The 24,969-nt window shown below is 37.0% G+C and overlaps 1 protein-coding gene across 3 annotated transcripts in view; it reads left to right on the forward strand.

The window, feature by feature from the left end:
* Positions 1 to 24,969, forward strand: part of LOC123600810 (tubulin-specific chaperone cofactor E-like protein) — a 161,699-nt gene that overhangs the window by 47,161 nt on the left and 89,569 nt on the right. The gene's annotated exons all lie outside the window — the stretch shown is intronic.

Consider the following 24,969-nt stretch of genomic DNA (forward strand, 5'->3'; position numbering starts at 1 on the left):
AATCGCTGTTAGACCTTGTGTCTTTGCATTTCCAGTTACAGTTAGGTAAGTTTGTTACCTTCCTGTGTTTTGGCTTTCAGGGAAAGAAGAAAGAGTATTTACTCTTCTTTAGTTTTGTAGTGGAAAATAGTTCCTACTTCTGATCTGTCTGGGGTTTCCCTCAAATCAGATGCTGGACAGCTAAAGTTGACATATATCCACTATAGTACCTGTTCCCTAATAGTTTTTTTGTTTGTGTGTTTGTTTGTTTGTTTTCATAAATCCTCCAGTAGAATGATCTGCTCCGGTAGAGCAAATATTTTTTTGAGCCATTGTAATGCGCTAGGAACTGTGTTAGGCAATTGAAAAAGAACTGTGATACCATTCATCCTGATATCAAGATGGAATGATGGATAAGCATGGAGGAATTTGTATTAAAATGCATTTATTATGAATTAAGAATACTGATCTATAAAGGTGTTTACTATGGCTATCATTTTTTTAATTGTCTTCCAAATTATATGCATAATCTCTCCCTAAAATACCGATGAACAGTGAATAACACAGTGTCTAGGTAGTAAAAGGTGAAAATTTGACTCTGGATAATTCAATAATTCATACAGAACCACAATTGAACTTTAGTTTCCAGGTAGGATGGAACTATCCATTTATTTTGGAGAAATAAAATCCATTTGACCATGGATTTTTTAAAAACCAGTGCTTAACTTGATTTTCCTATAAATTCTGACTTCTACCAACATCTTTTTCCAATTGTTAGGTTCTCTGAGCTTTTCCTTCTCCTTCCATTAAATATGTAATACTTGTATTCAACTTAGACGTAAGAAAAGGTAGCCAGTATGTCTTTCAAGGGCATGAATAAAAAGCCATCATGATCAGTTGAATGTCCTTTATGGTAGCAAAGTTATTTTGTGAGTCAGTTGTATTACTCACACACATCTGTTTCCATGTGATTAGTCGTTTTAGCAACAGAAGACTTTATAAAGATGATCCATAAATTTACATATTCTGTTTTTCTCCCTCAGACTACAACACTAGCTCCAGTTACCTGAACGATTTCAATTTTTTTATGATGAACAGAATAAAATGTTTAGAGGACAAAAGGGAGATACACTTAATTAAGAGTTTTGTAATTTCTTACAGATGCTCAGTTATCCTTTTTATTGTTTTCTATTGATAGGTGGAGCTGGAAGTCTGTCGTTTACTGTAGATGTTCATGGTAATAATGGACTAACACAGAAAAACGAGCAGTTGCTTATATGTTTCATGTGGATTTACTTTGTGAGATAATAGAAGGCAAAAAATTTCTGTTCCTGATTCTTGACCTTTAAACATCATAGTGTTTGCTTTTCCAATCAATGGACTCTTTCTTTTGAAGCCTTCATCTGTGCCTTGTCTTTTCGTGGCTTGTGTAGCAGTGGTGTGCTATTTCCAAATAAGTTCCGTGTGGGCTGCAGGTGGCTGAAAAGATGTCCTCACTGGGCTGGTTGTATTTCATTTATTGGACTCTCAGATTTTACCAGAGGAACTTCTAGGAAGTAACTCTGGATTCTAGCTGGGTTTCAAAGGGCAGTTAGTTTAACTTATTTACTGAACACTTGCTGTGAACCAAGAGGCTGTGGGCCAGAAGTGGGAGGCAAAGAGACAAAAAAGTACTGTCTGCTCTCAAGAAGCTTGCCATCTGGGCTAAGCTAAAGACGTATCTCCTTTGCTGGCTCCTGTTCATGTTCTCCACCTCTAAAAATAAAGATACCATAGGATTTGGTCCTCGGACCTCTTCTCTTTTGTTCTCATCCTTAGGTACTTTTTTCCAGTCCTGCGTCTTTACGTGCCTCCTCTATTCTAATAACTGCCAGATTCATTCCTCCAGCTCTGATCTGCCCCTGAGTTTCAGCCTAGTATTTCCAAAGGCCTACCTGACATCTCCACCTGAATGTTTAAACCTGTTGTGTCCCAAACCAAAGTTCCGATACCCTCCCTTACCTTTCTCTGGCCACTGCCTCTACTGCCACGTCTGTTCCTCTGCAAGTTTTCCATCGCTCGTTTTTCCAGTTGCCAGGGACAAAACCTCAGAGTTGTCCCTGATTTCCTTCTCCCATACTCCACATCTAGTCGATTAGGTTTTTTTCTTTCAGTACCACTTCCAAAAATATATAGGCAATCTGTCTATTTCTTACCATTCATTTTAGTTCAAGCTTCCATCGTGTCTTACCTGTATTATTCTAGCACCCTCCTATATGGTCTCCCTCAATTCACCTTGCCCCTGTGGCTTATTCTCCACCTGGGAGCCAGTTTATCAGAGCTCAAGTTTATTTAAAAAACAAAAAACGAAAAAGCCTTCCCGTGCTGTTCCTGAAACCCATCAAGCACACTCCCACCTCAGGCCTTTGTACTTTTTCCCTCTGTGGAATGCACAAGGTTAACTGCATGGCTTTCTCTCTTTGGGATACCTTATCAGAGACTCCTCCCTGACCGGCTGATCTCAAACAGTGCGACTCTGTCTCCTGCAATTCTCTTAACCTACTTTTATTTTTCTTATTTAGCAACACCTGAGTTGCATTTTTTATACACTCCTGGCCTCCCCACACTCTACTGTAAGTTCTGTAAAGGCAGGGACTTCTATTTTGTACTTGGCCCTACCCTCAACGCCTAGGGTGGTGCCTGACAAAACAGCCAAAATAGCTCAGTAAAATGACTGAATCTCCGCATATGCTCAGGGAGCACGAAGCAGGGTTACTCTGCTCTGCTGAAAAAGGTGGTACTTCCTAGACAATGAATGAGTCAACCTGGTGAAGGGGAGGGGAGAATGTTCCAGACAGAAGGGCAAAAAAGGAAATAACTCCTGATGTGTAGTGATCTGCAGTGGTTTGAAATGCTTCGTGGAAAGTAGCCACAGTAGTCCTGGGCGGGAAGGTAGGAGCCAGGGCAGGCCCTTGAAGACCTTGGTATGCCATGCCAGGACACTAGGACTTTTTCTTGCATGCAGTGGAAAATCATTGAGACATTTCAAGTGGGGAAGTTCCTCGGGCAGATTGTGGTTTCTATTTCGAGGGAGAAGCTTAGAGAGAACTAGTTAATAACTGAAACTTTGGTAAAGCAAATGTGCACTGGGGGTGGCTTATGTCCTTATGCAGAGGGGCACGTGAGGACTGAATTCCATTGTGGAATTTGAAATAGTCCTTAGAAAACGCATGGGGAAGTTCTACTTGTTTTCTGATATGTATAGCCCTGATTTATCTAGGGGTATAAGAGTATCATTTTTAGAGAAAAAGAAACCTACACGTTTGTGAATCTGTGCAAGTTAAAGCGTACTATCGTTTTTGCCTCGCCGTTTATCAAATGTCTGTCTGCATTGCCTATATTTATCAGTTTTTCCTTTATGTTGTTTGCTTTATCTCAATTTCCTCTGCGTGAATTTAAATTGCTTATTTAGTACTGAACTAATACCGGTCTTCCTCTGTCAAGTTTTAAAGAGAAACAAAAAGAAAAACCATGTAACTTTTAGAAATCAACATCATGTGAACATAAGGGAAAGGAAGCAAAAATAATATAAAAACAAGGAGGGGGACAAAACATAAGAGATTCTTATTAAATACAGAGAACAAACTGAGGGGTGCTGGAGGGATTGTGGGTGGGCGGATGGGCTAAATGGGTAAGAGGCATTAAGGAAGACAACTTGTTGGGATGAGCACTGGGTGTTCTACGTAGGGGATGAATCACTGGAATCTACTCCTGAAATCATTATTGAACTATGTGCTAACTAACTTGGATGTAAATAATAAAACAAAAAAAATCAACATATCATGTATCTTTTACGGTTCAACTGTTTCTTTGGGGGAGGCGGTTGGTGGTTTTTTGTTTTTTTGTTGTTTGTTACATTTTTATTTTAATCACCTGGTGCTCATCACACATGTGCCCTCCTTAATCCCCGTCACCTATTTCACTCATCCCCACCCCTTCCATCTGGTAACGATCAGTTTTGTTCTCCATAGGTAAGAGTCTGTTTATTGGTTTGTGTCCCTCTTTTTTCTTCTTTGCTCCTTTGTTTTGTTTCTTAAATTCCACATTTGAATGAAATCATACAGTATTTGTCTTTCTCTGACTGACTTATTTCACTTAGCCTTGTACTCTCCAGCCCCATCCATGTTGTTGCAAATGGCAAGATTTCATTCTTTTTTATGGCTGAATAATGTTCTTTTGTATGTATATACCACATCTTTTTTACCCTTCATTTGGGCTGCTTCTGTATCTTGGCTATTGTAAATAATGCTGCTGTGAACGTAGGAGTGTATGTGTCCCTTTGATACAGTATTTTTGATTAGTAGTTTTGTATTCTTTGGGTAGATACCAGTAGTGTGATTGCTGGATCGTAGGGCACTTCTATTTTTCACTTTCTGAGGAACCTCCATATGTTTTCCAGAGTATCTGCACTAGTTTGCATTCCCACCGGCAGTATACCCAAGGTTCCTTTTTCTCCAGATCCTTGCCCAAACCTGTTGTTTCTTCTGGTTTGAAGTTTAGCCATTCTGACAGGTGTGAGGTGTTGTCTCATTGTAGTTTTGATTTGTATTTCTCTGACAATAAGTGATGATGAGCATCTTTTCATGTGTCTGTTGGGCATCTGGATGTCTTCTTTGGAGAAATGTCTGTTCATGCCTTCTGCCCATTTTTAACTGGATTATTTGCTTTTTGGGTGATGCATTTTAGAAGTTCTTTATATATTTTGGAACTAATCCTTTGTCGGATATGTCATTTGCAAATATCTTCTCCTACTCAGTAGGTTGTCTTTTAGTTTTGTTGACTGTTTCCTTCACTGTACAGAAGCTTTTTATTTTAATGTAGTCCCAGTAGTTTATTTTTGCTTTTGTTTCCCTTGCCTCAGGGGACCTATCTACTGCTGATGTCACAGACATACTGCCTGTGCTCTCTTCAAGGATTTTTATGGTTTCAGGTCTCACATTTAGGTCTTTCATCCATTTTGAATTTATCTTTGTGTATGGTGTAAGAAAGTGGTCCAGTTTCATTCTTTTGCATGTTGCTGTCCAGTTTTCTCAACGTCATTTGTTGAAGATGTTTCTTTTTGTTTTTGATGATAGTGGGGAGGAAGTAAATTCACTGATTTGGGGGATCTCTTTTTTTCAGGCTTTGAATTTTGTTTTTCATGAAGAGTTAGAAGAGGCACAGCTCCAGTGAACAATTATTTGCTGGGAAGAGACACTGTTGTCAGAGAGAGCAGCAAAGCCAGAAATAGGTTTTCTTAAAGGCTTTGCTTCAGTTTTACTCTCCTTCGATACCTCACTTTCTGTTTGTCCTAAGGGGTCCCTAAACTATGCCCCGGGAAGTCCTTAATTATGATGTCAAGGATTATATTAGGCATTCCTCAAATGCTTATTGGCTTGTCATTAGTGGCATGCTTTTTAAAATATGGAGAGTATGTTTTTTTCCTCCTTAAGACTAATGGCTTTTCTAAATACAGCTGATTGTATCTTCACGTTATTGTGAGAGCAGGGCAGCAGCTTGTATTCAGACACCACCTTAGTGAAGGCTTGCTTTGTCTTGGATGCTGGAGAAATCCTAGTGTGCTGCATCTGTTACCTCATATTCCTTCCAGACAGAGGACCTGCTGTTGTGAAGGAACATTCCTACACTGGACAGGAGTCTCTTGGGCTTCTCCATATTGCCAGGCTCCATCATCCTCTGACAAGGGCCGTGACACAGCACTCCTCCCATTCAGCTTCCAGTCTGATGAGAAACAAAAGGGGCTTTCTCCTTGGCGCACCACGGAGAGCCCCTGAAATGGTAGCTTTCCCTGTCGCTCACAGCCTTTGTCATTCCAATTACCTTGGACTTGATTTTGACTTCTTGCCACTTTCCCAGCCCAGCAGAAGATAGGCTACCTTCCTCATCTTGATTGGAGTTATATATGAGAATTTGCATATACCTGCAAAGGAAAGAGAGAATGAGAATCGGCCCGCCCACATCATGGTCTTGGGGGAAATGATCTTTGGCGTCTCGACTTTTGTTTTGGCCAGGGCAGGGGCCAGTTTTGATCTTTGTTTTGCTTCTGTTTGCTTTTTAGGATTAAAAAAAAAAAAATACTGAGAACAATAAAATAAAATACTCATGTTCACGTTATTCAGAACTGGTGATTACTAATATTTTACTATTCACTACCAGTTTATTTTTTAAATTGGAAGTAACAGTATCACAGGTGAAATTAGAGGAGGTTTTTGCCCCTGTTCTCAGTCCTGTTTATGCCAAGAAGTAATCCCTGGCAAGAATTTGATGTGTATCCCTTCTGTCTACTTACTGTATTGTATATATCCATAAAAATATAAAATGGGATTTTATAACTCTTTGTTAATATGCACTGCAGTTTCTTCTCTCCGTCTATAACTTTTCAGTCTCCACTCTTTTCACTTTGTATTTTGTTGAAAAGAAGTTTCAAAAGTTTACCATTAACCGTGTCAGTCTTTCACTCTGTGGTTTATTCTTACTCCATCTTTTTTAACAAAATCTTTTCTTTTCCAGAGATCACTTAAGATAATCTCCTGGCTTTTTTTCTAAATGTGTTTTCACATTTGTGTCCTTGATCCACCTGGAATCTGTTTTTGCCGATGGTGTCAAATAGAGATCTGACGGTTTGATTTTTCCCCCATATGGATAATTGGTGTTCACCACTGATCTTTAATGCCGCCTCTGTCATATATCTCATTTTTTACATGCACGCGTGGTTCTGCCTCCACCCTGGTCTTTTCCACTGGTGTATGTGTCCTTTCCTATACTGTTACAAAATCATGAAATCACATTGCAAAGTCTGAATTCCCATTAAGGGCAGGTCTCTACACCTAATTGTTTCTCAGATTACCTTTGAGATTGTAGCCTCATTTCCCTAGTAAATTTTAGGGTTGACTTTCCAAGAACCACAAAATTCCTGCTGCAGTTTGGATTCTGATTGTATTGAATTCACTGACTAATTTGGGAGAATTGACAGCTTGATACTATTTTGTCTTCTCATCTGTGAACATAGGAGATCTTCCCATTTAATTCAGAGCATCTTTTATGTCCTTCAGCATTGTTTCTAATTCTCTCTCAAAGGCCTCGTGCAAAAGGCCTGGTGCATGTTTGTTCAGTTCTGTTTCTAGGCGTCTTATGCCTTTTGTTGCTATTTTAAATGAAATCATTTTTTCTGTTACTGCTTTCTAATTGCCTGTTGTTGGTGTAGAAGAATGCTGTGTATTTGTGTGTGCTGGTCATGTATCCATCAGTCTCGCTGTCGCTGTCGTATAAGATAGTTAATCTCTACTTTCTTCTGGGTTTCTAGGTAGACAGTCCTGCAGTGTAGTATTATCAGTAAAAGAGGGCATCGTCATCTCGTTTCTCACCGTTTCTCACTTTGCTTCCAAAGTTTCGGTGTGAAGTATTTTGATGTGAAATACGACTTTTGCTGTCGGTTTTTCATAGTTGTTTTTCATATCAGGTCGAGGTACTTACTGCCTCTGTTTTTCTAAGAGTTTCTTTTAATATGAACAACTATTGTTTTTTTACAGAATGTTCTTTCTGTAGTAAGGTGAACATGTTGTTTTGATAATCTGAATTTTAGTGATACGTTTTTCAGATAGTGAACCATCTTTGCATTCCTGGAATATTCAACCTGGTTGTAAAATATTAAGTGTTCTTTTACAACACTGCAGAATCTAATTTCATGATTTTATTTAGGATGTTTCTATCCATTTTCATATTGAAATATTTGGTATTGGTTTGTAATGTTCTTTTCTACTGTTCTTTTATGGTTTTGTTATTGAAGGTTATATTATTAGCTTCATAAAATGAATTGGATTGGTAATTTTATGTTTTTCTATTAAAGTAACTTTTTCATTTAGTTTTAACTTTTTATAGTCATTCATAATATTCTTAGGATTTGGGAATAGGTGTTTATGTTTTTAAATTACTTTATTCTATTTAATTCTCATTTGGACTAGGTGATGCTTCCACATGGAACCCAACTGAAAATTTCTGAAACCGTATAGACCATAAACCAAGTCTTCCCACTTTTTTTTAAAAATGTATATTTATTTATTTATTTATTTTGAGAGAGAGAGAGAGAGAGAGAGAGCGCGCGCGCACACGCACATGAGCAGGGGAGGGAAAGAGAGAATCCCAAGCAGGCTCCGTGCTGTTGACACAGAGCCTGATGCGGGGCTCAATTTCACAAATTGTGAGATCATGACCTGAGCCAAAATCAAGAGTCACATGCTTAACTGACTGAGGTGCCCCTCTTCCCACTTTTATCCTTAGCAGCAGCTATTCAGATATGTGGTCCCCAGGTAACTACTGACACTGTTTTCTTGTTACAGTTACCATTGCTGTTTAGTGCATAATTTTTGTACATAGCCTTGCTTTTTTTTTACTTAACAGTAGATCTTCAACAACATTCTAAAATGCCCTTATTATATATTTGTACACACACACACACACACACCCTCTATATAGTTGATCTTTTGTGATCAAAGAAAAGTGCTGCATTAATAGTCATCTCCTTTTTCATTCTGAATGTTTATTTCTGCCTTTCTCTCTCTTTTTTTAATTGGTCCTACTAAATGATTATATTTCTAGTAGTATCCTTTGTTTAAAGGTTTATTGAGGTATAGGTTTATTGAGGTATAATTGACAGAGTAAGTTCTACTATTTTTAAGTATACATTTCTGAGTTTTGACAAAACTACAATTATGTAACTACCACCACAGTCAGAACATACAACTGTTCTATCGCCCAAAAAAGTCTTTCCCTGACCTCATCCTCTGGCATCCACTGATCTGTTTTCTGACCCTATAGTTTTCACTTTTCCAGAATGTCACATAAATAGATGTATTATGATATAGAATCACATAGTATATAACCTTTTCTTTCAATTGAAATTTTTATCGAGATAATTGTAGATTTACATGTAGTTGTAAAAAATAGTACAGGGGCGCCTGGGTGGCTCAGCCAATTAAGCATCTGACATCAGCTCAGGTCATGATCTCACAGCCCGGAAGTTCGAGCCCAGTGGTGGGCTTTGTGCTGACAGCTCAGAGCCTGGAGCCTGCTTCAGATTCTGTGTCTACCTCGCTCTCTGCCCCTCCCCAGCTTGTGCTCTCTCTCTCTCTCTCTCTGTCAAAAATGAATAAACATTAAGAAAAAATTAAAAAAATATATACAGCCAGGTCCCATGTACCCTTTATCTATTTACTCCCAATAGTAAAATTTTGCAGAATTGTGGTACGGTATTTTAGCGTTGATACAGTTCACTGATTTTATTCAGATTTCTCCAGTTTTACTTCTACATGTGTATGTGTGTCTGTGTCTATTTTAGTTCTCTATGTTTTATTGCATGTGTAAGTTTATGTATCCACTGCCATTGTCAAGATGAACAGTTCCATCACCAATGACCTTTCACATTGCCTTTTTATAACCACACTCTACTCCCTGCCAGCTCCCCTATTCCCATCTCTGTCCCTTAGCAACCACTAATCTTATCTTCATTTATAAAATTTTGCCATCTCAAAAATGTTAGAAAAATAGAAGCATACAGTATATAACCTTTTGGGATTTTTTTTTTTTTTTCTCACTTAGCTTAATTCTCTGGAGAGTCATCTAAATTGTTACATGTATCAGTACTTTGTGCCCTTTTTATTGCTACGTAGTACTCTTTTATTCTTTTTAATTAATACCTACTCAAAGCGTCACCGATCTGTCTATTTTTACTAACCTCTTTTTTTTTTTTTTAAGTTTATTTATTTTGAGAGAGAGAGTGTGTGTGCTAGTTGGGGAGGGGCAGAGAGAAGGGGAGACCGAGAATCCCAAGCAGGCTCTGCACTGTCGGCGCAGACCGTGTCTCCGAGCTCTATCTCGCAAACTGTGAGATGGTGACCTGAGCTAAAACTGAGAGTCAGACACTTAACCAACTGAGCCACCCAGGGGCCCCTGCTTTGTAGTATTCTATGCTATATATGTACTAAAGTTTATTTAACCCTTCATTTATTGAAGAACATCTGGATTGATTCCAGTTTGGGGTTATTACAAATAATATATGAATATTCTTGTATAGGTTTTTTTTTTATGAACATAAGTTTTCATTCCTTGGGATAAATGCCAAGGAGTGCAATTGCCGAACAGCACGGTAGTTGCATATATAGTTGTTTTGTTTTTTTTTAACTTGTTTTATTCTTTATTTTTTTAAATTTACATCCATAGTTTTATAAGGAGCTACCATACTGTTTTCTAGAATGACTGTATCATTTTACATTGCCACCTGCGAGAAATGGGTGATCAAATTTCTCTGCAGCATTTTCTTGCTGGCATTTGATGTTGTCACTTTTTTCATATTTTAGCCATTCTGGTCAGTGCATAACATCTCCTGATGGCTGATGACTTAATCCCCTGGAATTCGCTGATGGCTAAAGATCTTGAATACCTTTTCATGTGCTTATTTGCCATCTGTAAAGCCTCCAGTGACATATCTCTGTGGTTTTTGCCCAATTTTTGATTGGATTGTTTCTTTCCTTACTGTTGAGTTTGAGAGCTATTTATATACTTGAGATACTACTTCTTTGTTAGATATGTGGTTTGCAAATTTTTTCTATTAGTATGTAGCTTTGTCTTTTTGTTTTTTTCCTGTGAGCTTTCATAGCACAAAAATTTTTAATTTTGATGAGACCCAATTTACCAGTTTTTCCTTTTATGAATTGTGCTGTTAGTGTTAATAACTCTGCCTAGGCATAGATATTGAAGTTTTTCTTGTTTTTTCCTAAAAGTTTTATCGTTTTACATTGTACATTCGAATCTGTCATCCATTTTTTTTTTTTTTTTAATTTTTTTTTTTTTTTTTTTCAACGTTTATTTATTTTTGGGACAGAGAGAGACAGAGCATGAACCGGGGAGGGGCAGAGAGAGAGGGAGACACAGAATCGGAAACAGGCTCCAGGCTCCGAGCCATCAGCCCAGAGCCTGATGCGGGGCTCGAACTCACTGACCGCGAGATCGTGACCTGGCTGAAGTCGGACGCCTAACCGACTGCGCCACCCAGGCGCCCCTCTGTCATCCATTTTGAGTTAATTTCAGTGCAAGGTGGGAAGTTTAAGCTGAGGCTCTTTTTTTTTTTTTTTTTTTTTTTACCTCTAGTTGTCCAGTTTTCTAGCACTATTTGTTGAAAAGGCTGCTTGACCCACTGCATTGTTTTGCAGCTTTTTAAAAAAATCGTGAGAGTGTGTGTGTGTGGGTATATATCTGGGTTTTCTGTTCTGTTCCACTGATTTATGTCTCTTATTATTCCACAAGTACCACACTGTCTTGTAGCTATATAATTAGCTTTCATATCATATACAATGATTCTTCCCACTTTATTCTTCAAGAGTATTTTAGTTATTCTAGGACCTTTGCCTTTCTATATAAATTTTAGACTAAGTTTGTCTATGTCTACAAAAAATCTTGCTGAGATTTTGATGGGAATTTTATTAAACCTGTAGATCAGTTTGGGGAAGATTGACACATTTACTATATCGGATCTTCCAATGCATGAACACAGTATGTCTCTTCATTTAATTAGGCCTTTTTAATTTCTTCCATTGGCATTTTATAATTTTCAACATACAAGACTTACAAATCTTTTGTTAGATTTACACCTGAGTATTTCATGTCATTTGCAAATATAAAAATTTTATTTATGCCTTTCCAATCTGTATGACCTTTTTCTTTTTCTTGCCTTATTGCAGTGGCTAGAACTTCCAGTACTGTGTTGCATACGAGTGGTAAGAGTGGACATCCTTGCTTTGATCCCAATCTTAGGGAAAAGCATTCAGTCTTTTACCACTAAGTATAATGTTAGCTATGGGATTTTTCGTAGATGCTCTTTATCAAGTTGAAGTAGTTTTCCTCTATTTCTAACATGCTGAAAGTTTTTATTATAAATAGATATCAGTTCTTTTCAAATGCTGTTTCTGTGTCAATCTGATTTCTCTCGTTCAGCTTATTGATATGAGAGCTATATTGATTGATTTTCAAATGTTGAACTGGCATTAGATACCTAGAATAAATTCCTCTTTATCATAGTGTATGTTTCTTTTTTTACATTTTTGGATTTGGTTTGCTAATACTTTGTTGAGGATTTTTGTGTTTAAGGTCATAAGAGATATTAGTATGTAGTATTCTTCTTTTAAAAAAATGTATTTTATGTGCTTTTGGTATCAGGGTAACACTGGCTTCATAAAATGAGTTGGTAAGTGTTCCCTTCTCTTCTGTTTTCTGGAAAAGTTGTCTACAATTGGTGTTAATTTTTTTTTTTGTCATTTAAACAATTTTTTAAATTTTCACTGTAGTAAAACACATATAACAAAATTTGCCATCTTAACTATTTTTTTAATTGTGGTAAAATGTACATAATGTAAAATGTACTACCTTAACCACTTTAAAGTGCAGTTTGGTTGTGTTAAATACATTTCTATTGTTGTACAGCAAATCTCCAGAACATTTTTCATCTTGTAAAACTGAAACTCTATACCCATTAAACATCATCTTCTCATTACCCACTCCTTCTAACTCCTTGCCGTCACCTGTCAATTACTGTTCTTTCTGTCCCTGTGAATTTGACTATTCTAGATACCTTCTATAAATGAAATCATACAGTATGGTTTTTGTGACTGACTTATGTCACTTAGCCTAATGTCCTCGAGGTTCATCCATGTTGTAGCATGTGACAGGATTTCCTTTTTTTTTTTTAAGGCTGTATAATATTTTATTGTATGTATATCCACATTTTATTTAACCATTCATCCATCAATAGACATTTGAGTTGCTTCTACCTCATGGCTATTATGAATCATGCTGCTGTGAACATAGATGTGCAGATTTCTCTTTAAGACCCAGCTTTATAATTCTTTGCATCCCAGAAATTGGATTGCTGGATCCTTTGGTAAATCTCTTTTTAAATTTTTGAAGAACCACCATACTGTTTATTTTCATAGTGATTGTATCATTTTACAGTGACACCAACAGTAAACAACAGTTCCAATTTCTCCACTGACCAACACTGATTATTTTGTGTATATGTGTGTAGGTTTTTTTCATTTTTGTTTTGTTTTGTTTTGTTTTTTTGGAAATAGCCATCCTCATGGGTGTGAGGTGGGATTTCACTGTTGTTTTGATTTGTATTTCTTTAATTACTAGTGATGTTGAACATCTTTTCATATGCTTGTTGGCCATTTGTATGCCATCTTTGGAAAAATGTCTATTCAAGTCCTTTGCCTATTTTTAAATCATTTTTCTTTCTTATTTTTTGTTATTGACCTGAAAGAATTCTTTATATATTTTGGATATTAACCCCTTGTCAGATATATGATTTGCAAATATCTTCTCCAATTATGTAAGTTAGCTTTTTCTCTGCTCATTGTTTCCCTTGATGTACACAAGTTTTTAAGTTTGAAGTAATCCCATTTGTCTATTTTTGCTTTTGTTGCCTGTGCTTTTGGTATAATATCCAAGAAATCATTGCCAAATCCAATGTTAGTGAGACTTTTCCCCTATGTTTTCTTCCTAGCAGTTTTATAGTTTTGGGTTGTACATTTAGGTCTTTGATACATTTTGACTTAATTTTTGTATGTAGTTAAGATGAGGATCCACTCTAACTTTTTTGCATGTGGATATTCGATTTTCCCAGCACTGTTTGTCCTTTATATATTGAGTGGTCTTGACAGCTTTATTGGAGATCATTTGACCACATACATGTTGTTTTATTTCTGGCCTGTTTATTCTCTTGCATTGGTCTATATGTCTGTCTTTATGCCAGTAACAAACTGTTTTGATTACTGTAGCTTTGTAATATTTTGAAGGAAGGAAGTGTGAGTCCTCCAAGTTCATTCTTCCTTTTCAAAATTATTTTGGCTATTCAGGGTCCTTTGATATTCCATATGAATTTGAGGATGATTTTTTTCTTTTTCTGCAAAAAAAAAAAAAAGTGCTATTGGAATTTTGATGGAGATTGCATTGAATCTGTATATTACCTTGATTAGTATAACATCTTAATAATATTAAATATTTTAATCTGTGAACATGGAATTTTTCCCATTTATTTGTATTTATTTCAGCAATGTTTCGTAGTTTTCAGTGTTATTTTCCTTTTTTTTCCTTTAAACATTTTTCTCTTTTTTTTAATGTTTAATTGATTTTTGAGAGAGCACAAGTGGGGGAGGGACAGAAAGAGAAGGGGGGACAGAGGATCTGAAGCAGGCTCTGCGCTGACAGCAGAGAGCCTGATGCAGGGCTTGAACTCACGAACCATGAGATCGTGACCTGAGCCAAAGTCAGATGCTCAACCGACTGAGCCACCCAGGTACCCTTGTTGTTTTCCCTTTTTTAAAAATGCCATTTGGGGGTGCCTGGTGGCTCAGTTGGTTAAGTGTCTGACTTCAGCTCGGGTTATGATCTCATGGTTCATGGGTTCGAGCCCTGTGTCGGGCTCTGTGCTGACAGCTCAGAGCCTGGAGCCTGCTTTGGATTCTGTGTCTCCCTCTCTCTCTGCCCCTCCCCTGCTCATACTCTGTCTCTCTCAAAAATAAATAATAAACATTTTTTATAAAGTGCCATTTTGATTTCTACTACCTTTATTATTTCCTTCCTTTTGCTTGATTTGCTCTTCTTTTTCTAGCTTTTGAGGTAGGTAGGAATGTAGATTATTGATTTGAGGTCTTTCCTAATAAACATTTAGTGCTTGAAATTACACTCACAGCACTGTTGGCATCCCATGTTTTGATGTGTTATGTTTTAATTTTCATTCAGCTCTTTGTTTTTAAAAAATTATTTGAGCCTTTCTCTCTGATCTCTAGATTATTTAAAAGTTGAATTTCCAAGTATTTAGGACTTTTCCTAAATTGTTATCTTTCTGTTATCGATTTCTACTTTGGTTCTCTTATGGTCAGAGAACATACACTAGGTAATACTAATTCTTTTAAATTTGTTAAAGTTAATTTTATGTCCTATCTTGGTGATTATTTCATGTACTTCAAAAAGTGTGTATTCTGCTATTGTGGGGCATAAAATTCTATATATGTCAGTTGGACACTGATGATTGATTGTTTTGTGCAAATCTGTGTTCTTGCTCATTTTCTGCCTAGTAGTTCTATCATTTCCTGAAAAGAGATGTAGGCACCCCTTTGAGTCTACTTTCTTTTACTACACATGATGCATTTGATATTCATCTATCTTGTGTATACCACTAATGAGATCCTTTTTACTGCCCAGTAGTATTCTTTTATATAGATGTAACAGTTTCGTGATTCGTCAACTGAAGTACATTTGGAGTGTTTCCTTTTTTTTTTTTTTTTTTTAGCAATTTATTAAGAAAGCTGTGATAAATAGCTACAGGTTTCTGTGTGTGAATACACTTCTTCTTTCTCTTGCATAAATACCCAGAAGTGGAATTGCTGAGTCACATGGAAAGTATATGTTTAACTTGCTAAGCTGTTTTCTAAAGTGGTACACCATTTTGCTTTCCCACTAACTACATGTGAGAGTTCCTATTGTTCCACATCCTTATCATCACTCAGTATTTTCAATTTCTTATTTCTGTTTTGTTTTTGTTCTGTTTTTTGTTTTATTTAATTTTAGCCATTCTAATAGATGTATAGTGGTATCTCATTGTAGTTTTAATTTGCATTTCCCTAATGACCAATGATGTTGAGCATATTCTTAGGAGCTTCTTTGCCATCCAGATACCTTCTTTGGTGAAGTGTCTGTTAAAATCTTTTGCCCATTTTCGTAGTAGGTTTTTTGTTTTCTTATTATTGGATTTTGAGAGTTCTTTATATACACCAGATATACATCCCTTGCCAGATGTGTGTTTGGTACATTTTTTTCTCTCAGTCTGGCTTCTCATTGCGTTCCTCAAATACTTTTTTCAAAAGCAGTAAAGAAAATTTTGAAGACATTCAACTCATTGTTCTTTTTTCCTTTTATTGATCATGCTTTTGGTGTGATATCTAACAAATTTTTGACTAACCCAAGATCACAGAGATTATCATGTGTGTTTTCTAGACATGTTACAGTTTTAAGTTTTACATTTAAGCTTTTGATTCATTTGAGCTAATTTTTGTATATGGTGTAGAATATGAATTTTTTTGTTTTGTTGAAACTTTGGCATATGAGCGTCAATTGTTCTAGCAGTGTTTATTGATAAGACTATCCCTTCTCTATTGAATTGATTTTATACTTGTGTTGAAAATCAGTCAACCATATAGGTAGACTCTACTCCTGGATTCTCTGTTCTTTTCTATTAATCTATGTGTCTATCCTTTTTGCTAGTATCACATTGTCTTGATTCCTGTCACTTTATAGTCTTGAAATTCAGGTCATGTTGGTCCTCCAACTTTGATCTTTTTTTCAAAGTATTGTGGCTATGTTAGTTCCTTTGCTTTTTCATATAAATATTAGGATAAGCTTGTTGAATTCTAGGGGAAAAAAATTCTTCTGGGATTTTGATTGTGGTTGTGTGGAATCTGGCAGGACAATTTGAATAGGATTGACATCTTGATAATATTGAGTCTTCCTGTTCATGAACCAGTATATTTCTCCGTGTATGTAAGTCTTATTTGATTTCTTTTAGAAATTGGTGTTTTGTATTTTTCCACATATAGATCCTGCTCATATTTTGTTACATTTATACATAAGGATTTCATGTGTTTTAGTCCTGTTAAAAATAGTATTTTTTATGTTCAATTTTCAATTGTTCATTGCTAGATGTAGAAATACGTGTGATTTTTGTATATTGACTTTGTATTCTACAACCTTGCTAAACTTATTAGTTCTAGTAGTTCTTTTATTTAGAATTATTGTAGTAGATTTATTGTAGACAATCATGTTATCTATGAAGTACAGTGTGTGTTTTCTTTTCCAATCTATATAACTTTTTAAAATTTCCTTTTTCTATTTTTCTTATTTTTCTGCATCTGCTGAAAAATTTATACAGTTTTTCTCAGTCTGTCCACATAGTGACTTATATTGGCTGATTTTTTTAAATGTTTAACTAGCCTTAAATTCCCAGGATAAATCTCACTTGGTTATAATGATTATCTCCTTTTTATGTTGGTGGATTTCATTTGCTAATATTTTGTTGATGATTTTTTGCATCTGTTCACGAGGGATATTGATTTTTAATTGTCGTTTCTTATAATGTCTTTGTCTCATTTAATATTGGGATAGCACTTGCCTCATAAAATGAACTTGTGAGTTATCTCTCCTCTTCTCTAAAAGAGTTTGTGTGGCATTAGTATTATTTCTTTCTTAAATATTTTGTAGAATTTGTCAGTGAAGCCATCTGTGCCTGGTGTTCTTTGCTGGAAGCTTTAACTATGATTTAATTTATTTAAGAGATATAACTTGATTCAAGTTATGTCCTTCTTGAATGAGCTTTGGTAGTTTGTGTCTTTGAAGAAATTAACCCGTTTCATCTTAGTTATTGAATTTATGGGCATAAAGCTGTTCATAATACTCACTTATTATAAACCTTTAAGGTCTGTAGTGTCTGTAGTGATGTTCTTTGTTCAATCCTGATACTGATATCTTCTTTTCTTGATCAATTTGGCTAGAGGTTTCTCAAATTTGCTCCCCTTAAGATCCAGATTTGAGTTTTATTGGTTTTCTTTTTTCCCCCTGCATTCTATTTCACTGATTTCTGCTAATATCTTTATAATAATTCCTTTCTTCTAGCTTTGGGCTTAATTTGATCATCTTTTTCTAGCTTTGTAAGGTAAAAGCTTATGTCATTGATTTGAGACCTTTCTTTTTTCTCTTATAAACATTTAATTATATAAATTTTCTTCTAAACCCTGTGTTAACTACATTCTATACATTTTCATATATTGTATTTTCATTTTCATTGAAGTCAGATATTTTCTAATTTCTCTTGTGACTTTCCTTTTCTTATGCATAGGTTATTTACAGGTGTGTTGTGTATCTTCCAAATACTTGGGGATTTTTCAGCTATCTTTCTGTTAATGATTTCTAGTTTAATTTCATTGCAGTAAGATAACATACTTTGTATTATTCTGATTCTTTTTAATTAATTGAGATATATTTTTGGTGTAGAATATGGTCTGTTTTGGTCAGTACTCCACATGTAGTAGAAAAAAAATGTGTGTTCTAATGTTGGGAAGTATGTTTTATAAATGTCAGGTCAAGTTTTTAGTAGTGTTCATGTCTTTTATGTTTTTAATGATATTCTGTCTGCTTATTCTATCAATTATTGAGAAAGGAGTGTTGTAGTCTCCAACTGTAATTGTGGATTTGTTTTTTTGTACCTTCAATTCTATCCATTTTTGCTTCATTATCTTGAAGCTGCATTGTTAGGTACATACACACTGAAGATTGTTATGTCTCCCTGTTTGAGTTTACCTCTCCCTATCTAATGGTTTTGCAGTTGTCTCTAACTAGCTTCCCAGCCTCTGGTCCCACGGTAATTGTAGTTAGTACCTGTCTAGTCACCTAGGCAGCAGGTGATTTGATTCAATTCCTGGTGCCAGAGCTGTCTTTTTCATTCTTTTATCTAGACCCTTTGCTCTAAAGAGCATTGGATCTGTAGCAGTTTTTTGCATTCTTATTTTCTGTTCAGCCTTACATCCCTCCAACTCTACCCCTGCTTCATGCAGTGAACCTGGCTTGAGTTCCTCTCTCTCCCATAGAGTACTTTTACTCTCCTTTGACTAACAGGACTTTAGATCCTGACTGCCACCACCTGCTTTGGGTTTGGGATCCAGTGGTTCTGTGGTTTACTTGTGTGCTTTGCATTTCTTTTCTGTGTCTGGTCCATAGAAATGTCTATTATTTCTGAGGCTAGGCTGCCTTCTTGGAATTCAACCTTTCATATTTTATCCATTTTAAATCTCTATGTTTGGGGCAGAAGTATATTAAAATGTGAATTTATGGAGTCGTTTTGATCAAAGTCCTAATCATATTGATAAATGTAGATCAAAATAATTCTTTTAACTGCTGTATCATATTCTATTGTATGGATAGGCCACACTCTGTTTATCCAATCACTAGGTTATTTGACAGCACTTGAGTTTAATAGTGAGTTGAAACAAATTCTATGACTTAAACCTTGATGAAATATACTTAGTATGAAAAATACTACGTTCAGTTCAAGTACTTTGCCATGTGTGAGAGGTGAGGGTAAATAATCCTAGAGGTAGGTAGAATACAGAAGCTTGAAGAAGACCAGTGAGAAAACTTCTGTGGCTTACACTAAGCAAGAGAATGAGATCTGACATGGAAGATCATAAAGAGAAAAGGGAAGAGCTTCCAGGAAGGAATCTTGAGAACTACCTGAGTGTAGATGGTCGAAAGGAACGAGAACCCCTAAAAAGAGATTGAAAAGCGGCATTTGAAATATGGAAAGGAGAAGAGAATTTCCAGAGCAGTATTATTCTAGCAAACCATAAAAGTGGTGAGAATTAAGACAGAATGACAGTCCGAGAACAAGACCTGAGCGCTATCTTCCACCCTTCCGTCAGAGCTATTAGACCTTGGGTTCACCAACTGCCCCAATTACTGTATCTGTAAAATGCATACTAGAAGATCTCTAAGATCCTTTCTGTGTCTAACATGTGATGTTTGTGTGTTTAATAAATAGAATATCAGTGACCTTGAGAAGACTGTTTTAGTGGTGTGTGAAAGCCCAGTTGTAGAATTGAGATTTCTACATATGCCATGATGTGATACCATATCAAAATGAGAGACAGCATAGTATAGCAAGAGAGATTAAATGCCAGCAATCAGATGTTTGGAATTTATTTTGAGTCCATAATGCCTTAGGAAACAGAGTAAACTAAATTAATGTATTTCTTCTAGTTATTAAGTGATTTGGTTAAACCAAGCAAACCATCAGATTTTTCATGTATTATATGTCACATTTCCTTAAAGAGAGGATTACGGATTTATTTTAGAGTAAGATAGCTTTATTGAAAATAAAGATTCCAGGGGCACCTGGGTGGCTCAGTCGGTTAAGCGTCTGACTCTTGATTTCGGCTCAGGTCATGATCTCACACGTTTGTAGGATCAAGCCCCGCTTTGGGCTCTCCACTGATGGCCTGGGGCCTGCTTGGGATTCTCTCTCTCCCTTTCTCTCTGCCCTTCCCCAACATCTCTCTTCCTCTCTCTCTCTCTCAAAATAAATAAACATTTTTAAAAAAGAACTCCTGAACAGAAGTATAGTATATATTACATTTTAGCATTTGATTATTACAGTACACCCTTGTCAATAATATCTTTCAAGGTGGGTTTGTGGCATTTTGCCCACTTCAGAAGTGAGACTTATAAAGTACTGATTGATTGAGAATATTAATATAAATTGAGATTCTTTGTTTTGAAGAATACTTAGTCATCAGAAACCATTTACCTCTTAAGACTATAGCTGTGGGGCCAATGCTGAGAAAAGCTCAGATAATACCAAGTTCGCAGCTGTAGGTCAGTTTGGATGGACTGTTGAATAGTGAATAAAATACCTGAACTGGAAAACTAGGAAGCAACTGGGATCTGAAATTTACTGGGCATTTTGTAAGATCACGATTTTTTTTATATTTACTGATTTTCCCTGCTTAAAGAGAATCCAAAATAAGAAAATGGGGATTAAACATATTCTCTTAAAATCATACTTGTTACATATGTAACCTTTAGGGGAGCATATTTAGGATGTGTACTGAGTCACAACTCTGATACTTTTCCTTCATTTTTATAGAATAAAGAGTGAATATGTGTTAGAGCCCATGTCAAAACTTCCATCCATGTGCAAAAGTCTAAATTTTAAGAGTTAAGCAAGTGGGAAGGCAGGTGCAGAAGTGGTAATGTTGATGGTACAAAATAAGTTTGGAAGGTTATAAAGCAACCAAATAATGACGGGCCTTTTATAGTCACTCAGTTTTCTATTGCTGCTGTAACAATTTACCCTAAACTTAGTGGCTTAAAACAACATCTGTTTGTTATGTCACAGTGTCTGTGCATCAGAGGTGTGGGCATGGTGTGGCCTAACCGGCTTCTCTGCTTAGCATCTCACAGGCCAAAATCAAGGGGTTAGCAGGGCTGTGTTTGTTGTTGGAAGCTCTGGAGAAGAATCCCCTTTCAGGCTCATTCAGGATGGTGGCGGAATTATGTTCCTTCTCATCCTTTACACGTGGCCACCTTCATCTTCAAGCCAGCCGTGGTATATCAGGTTCTCTCATGCTTGGAATCTCTCTTGATTTCCTCTTCTGCTGCTGCCTGGAGAAAGTTTGCTGCTTTTAACAGCTCATATGATTAGATTAGGTCCAGTGAGTGAATCTCTCTGTCTTACGGTCAACAGTGCCATATGACATAATATAATCTTGAGAATAGCACTCAAGGGGATGAAGATTGTGGGGGCCAAAATTGTGCCTTCCACAATCACGATAAAGAGTTCAGACTTTTTTTCTTAAGGGCTTTATGTGATTTTCAGTAGAGGAGTGATGTGGTCACGTTTGTGTTTTATAACAATTGCTTTGGCTGTAATGTAGACAAGAGTCAGTTTGGGGCCACCGTGAAGTTATGGGAAACCATTTGAAGGAGTGTCGTTTGAGATTCAGTTATAGATAACAGAAATCGTGCTAGCTATGTTCAGAAGAAAGGGACTTAAAACAGGGAATAAAGTGCTTACAAACATTTTGGAGATGGCTGCGTCCCTAGGATTACCTTTAGAATGTTGCCACAGACTGGCCCCCCAGTGGCACTGCTGCCTCTGGTGGAGTCAGACAAGGAGAAACTCACGAAACTGCTGTCCCTGGTGGTGGATCACAGCACCTTAGCTGATCTGGGGATCAGCAAACTGCTGCCAGGGATGTTGACCCTGGGAATGCAGGGAATGCAGGGAACTGCCATTTGGTAATAGGGAGCCTGTGCCCAAACTGTTCTCATAGCATCTGCTAGATCCATGATCTGTGTCCCCAGGACTGTTGACTGTAACTGATAGAAACTGAAGCTCACCTGCAAAGATATGTGGGAAATGTAGTTTTTAGCTTTCCAGTCTTGGCAATCCAGGAGGAAGGCATTCCAGAGGAGGTTGAAGCAGATGCTGAGAAAGCTCGTCCACAGAAAGCTCTAGCAATCCAGGTTATTCATGATAATGGCTTGCATTTACAAGGCAAGTGGGCAAGAGAGATGCAGATAGGTTCGTGAAACGTTTAGGAATAGGATTGATAGATCATGGCAATTGATGGGATGGGGGTTGGGGGGGTGCGGGGAGGGATAGGAAGGAATCAGGATGACTGTCCAGTTACTGGCTAGGATGAGTAGGTAGTTTCTGGTGCCATTTACTGACATAAGAAAGACCGAAAGAAAGATGGTTAGGAGTGACAATGGATTATTTCTGGATTTTGAGAAAACCGTAGGACCTTAGAATGTCCTAATTTATAGGTCATTTAATTTGTAGATAGACTTGGCCTGTTGTGGCAAGTAGGCTAGTTTCTGCCTGTGGGTCATACTTTTGTGTACAAATATGTTTATGGGTGAGATTAACTCAGTTGGCTCTAGTGTCAGGTATAAATAACTCTAAGATTATATAATTATTATTTTAAGTTTTAGTTTTAATATTTAAATATGTTTAGAGCTTACTGCTAGCTATTTAATTTCATTGTTGAGCAGAATGTTCTTCTTTTTCAGAAGAACTCACGGGTGCCCTATTCCCTGAGTTCTTCTTGTTATAGAATAATTGCCTCTTTTTTTTTTTTTTAATGTTATTTATTTATTTTTGAGAGAGGGAGAGAAAGGAGAGAACAGGGGAGGGGCAGAGAGAGAATCCCAAGCAGGCTCTGTGCTGTCAGCGCAGAGCACAACACGAGGCTTGAACTCGCAAACTGTGAGATCATGACCTGAACCGAAATCAAGAGTCAGATGCTTAACTGACCAAGCCACCCAGTCGCCCCCAGAATAATTGCCTTTTAAGTGTATTTCTGAACAAAACTTGGCAAGGTATAATATCCCTGGGTCATGCTTTCTAATACATTTATTTGGTGAGCTTTGGCGTTGTTTTGCTCCTCCATTTGTGTCATTGGCTCTGCAGATTTTCTTTTCAGCTCATTCTGCTGTCCATCATTTGTCTTTGAGCTTGTGTTTTATCATATTCATGCATTTATTAAGTTCTAGGCCACTTTCCTTTGATTATGTTTTCTTTCGGATTGAGTTCTGCCTCTGCCTTTTACTTACTTTGTGTTTCTTTCTTTTCTACCTTTTGCTATGGGATGCGTTTAGTTGCCATTTTGTGTCTTCTCACTTAGGCTTAAAAGTGGGCACCTCTCTCCAGACCATCTCTTTACTGAAACATAGTATAAGTAAACTCTCCTTGACCCCTTCACCATTGTTCTGTCCCTCCTAGGCAGAGTTTGAGAGAGTGAGGTATTACGATTCTAGTTTTCTGTAGTCTGAAGGGAAAACATCTCTGGAGTTGGGTTTAGCTTTTATTTGGCCTCTTGTGTTCTGCTATCTTTTCTGAGATTTTGCTCAATTATCATAGCCTTGTTTCACTTGTTTGAAGTCATATATGAAGAGATGGGGGTCAGGAAAGATAACCTTGGAGTTTGAATCATTTCACTTTTTCAGTTTGGAGCCTGGGAAAATTTCAGGTCCTGGTAGTTTCGCTTTTTGTTTGTTTGAGCTTGTTTTGTTCTGTTCTGTCCTGTTTTCCTTTGCTAAGATCTTGACATCCTGGCAGTGGGGTGTAGAGGCTTCTGGTCCCCGCGGTGTTTCCTCAGTCTTTCTCCTGGCTGGCTCCTCATCCCTTCAGCCCAATTTTCTGTAAATTGGGAAGTGTTAGCTCAGGATTTTCCTCTTTACTTTCTTTGTCCGTAATGGACTCTGAGGGTTGGGTTAGAATCTTTGCTAGCAGAAGCACATAGTCCACGGCTGTGGTTCCCTTCTAAAAGGCTATCCCGGTAAGGTTACTCCCTCTCTTCTTTTGTTAGTTGTTGCTGGCGATATTCTTACCCTTTAAAAAAAATACCGTTTTTGACACAAGTTCTAGAAGAGAAGATTCTGTAAACTGTGTCATCATACCACCATCTTTTCCAAGAAGTTCTACCTAGATTTCAAGTATTTATTTTCTAAAGGGTGTGTATGGTTTGACACTGTAAATTCCAGAATAGGAATGTAATGTTGACATTTTTTATTTGTATATAAACTTAGCATTCACAAAGCACTCACTCATCTATTATTTTATATAATTCTCTTGACTGTTTTATAAGGTAGGAAGGGCAGACTTTTTATCCCAGCTTTACTAATACGGAAACTGAGATCCAAAGGGATTGAGTCGATAAGTCACATAGCTAATTATAAGATGGAGTCAGGACTCTGAAGTTAGATCTTCTGACTGCAAAGCTAGTACTATTTTACCATAACCTGTTACTCCCTTTGATGACAATGATTACCTCCATCCCTAATCACAGGCGTCTGCCTCTGTCTTTAATGTTCCTACCAACCTATAACATTGATGTAACTGAGTTAAAGCCAGAAGGAGGAATGGGGAGGTGGGGGAATAATCTTACGTGACCATTGTACTCTGATCGCGAATTAACGTCAGTGTCTCGGTTATAATAAAGCCGATATCAGGTTTTTTCATCATTTTTTCCTTCTCTGATTTGTAGGAACTGCTCAGCTTCCTCAGTAAAATCAGACCCAGATCCTCTAAGGCTGGCAGTAGAGACAGGATCTTCCACATAGGAAACTTGACTTTGTGGGCCCTGCTCTCACCTCTGTAACTCACCTTCCTCGTAGCATCTTTTGCCATTTCTCCCCACCTTGATCAAGGGACTTCTATTCCGCATTTGCCATTTGCCACTTTTTCACGAGAATGTATTCTGGAGTCTTCCACAAGTTCCTTGTACTGCAGCCAACGAGACCAGGCCGGAACATTCAAACAAGGCATCACTGAAAAAGCTAGATTAATAG

This window comes from Leopardus geoffroyi, chromosome D1 (assembly GCF_018350155.1).
Source record: "Leopardus geoffroyi isolate Oge1 chromosome D1, O.geoffroyi_Oge1_pat1.0, whole genome shotgun sequence".
NCBI classification, from domain to species: domain Eukaryota; kingdom Metazoa; phylum Chordata; class Mammalia; order Carnivora; family Felidae; genus Leopardus; species Leopardus geoffroyi.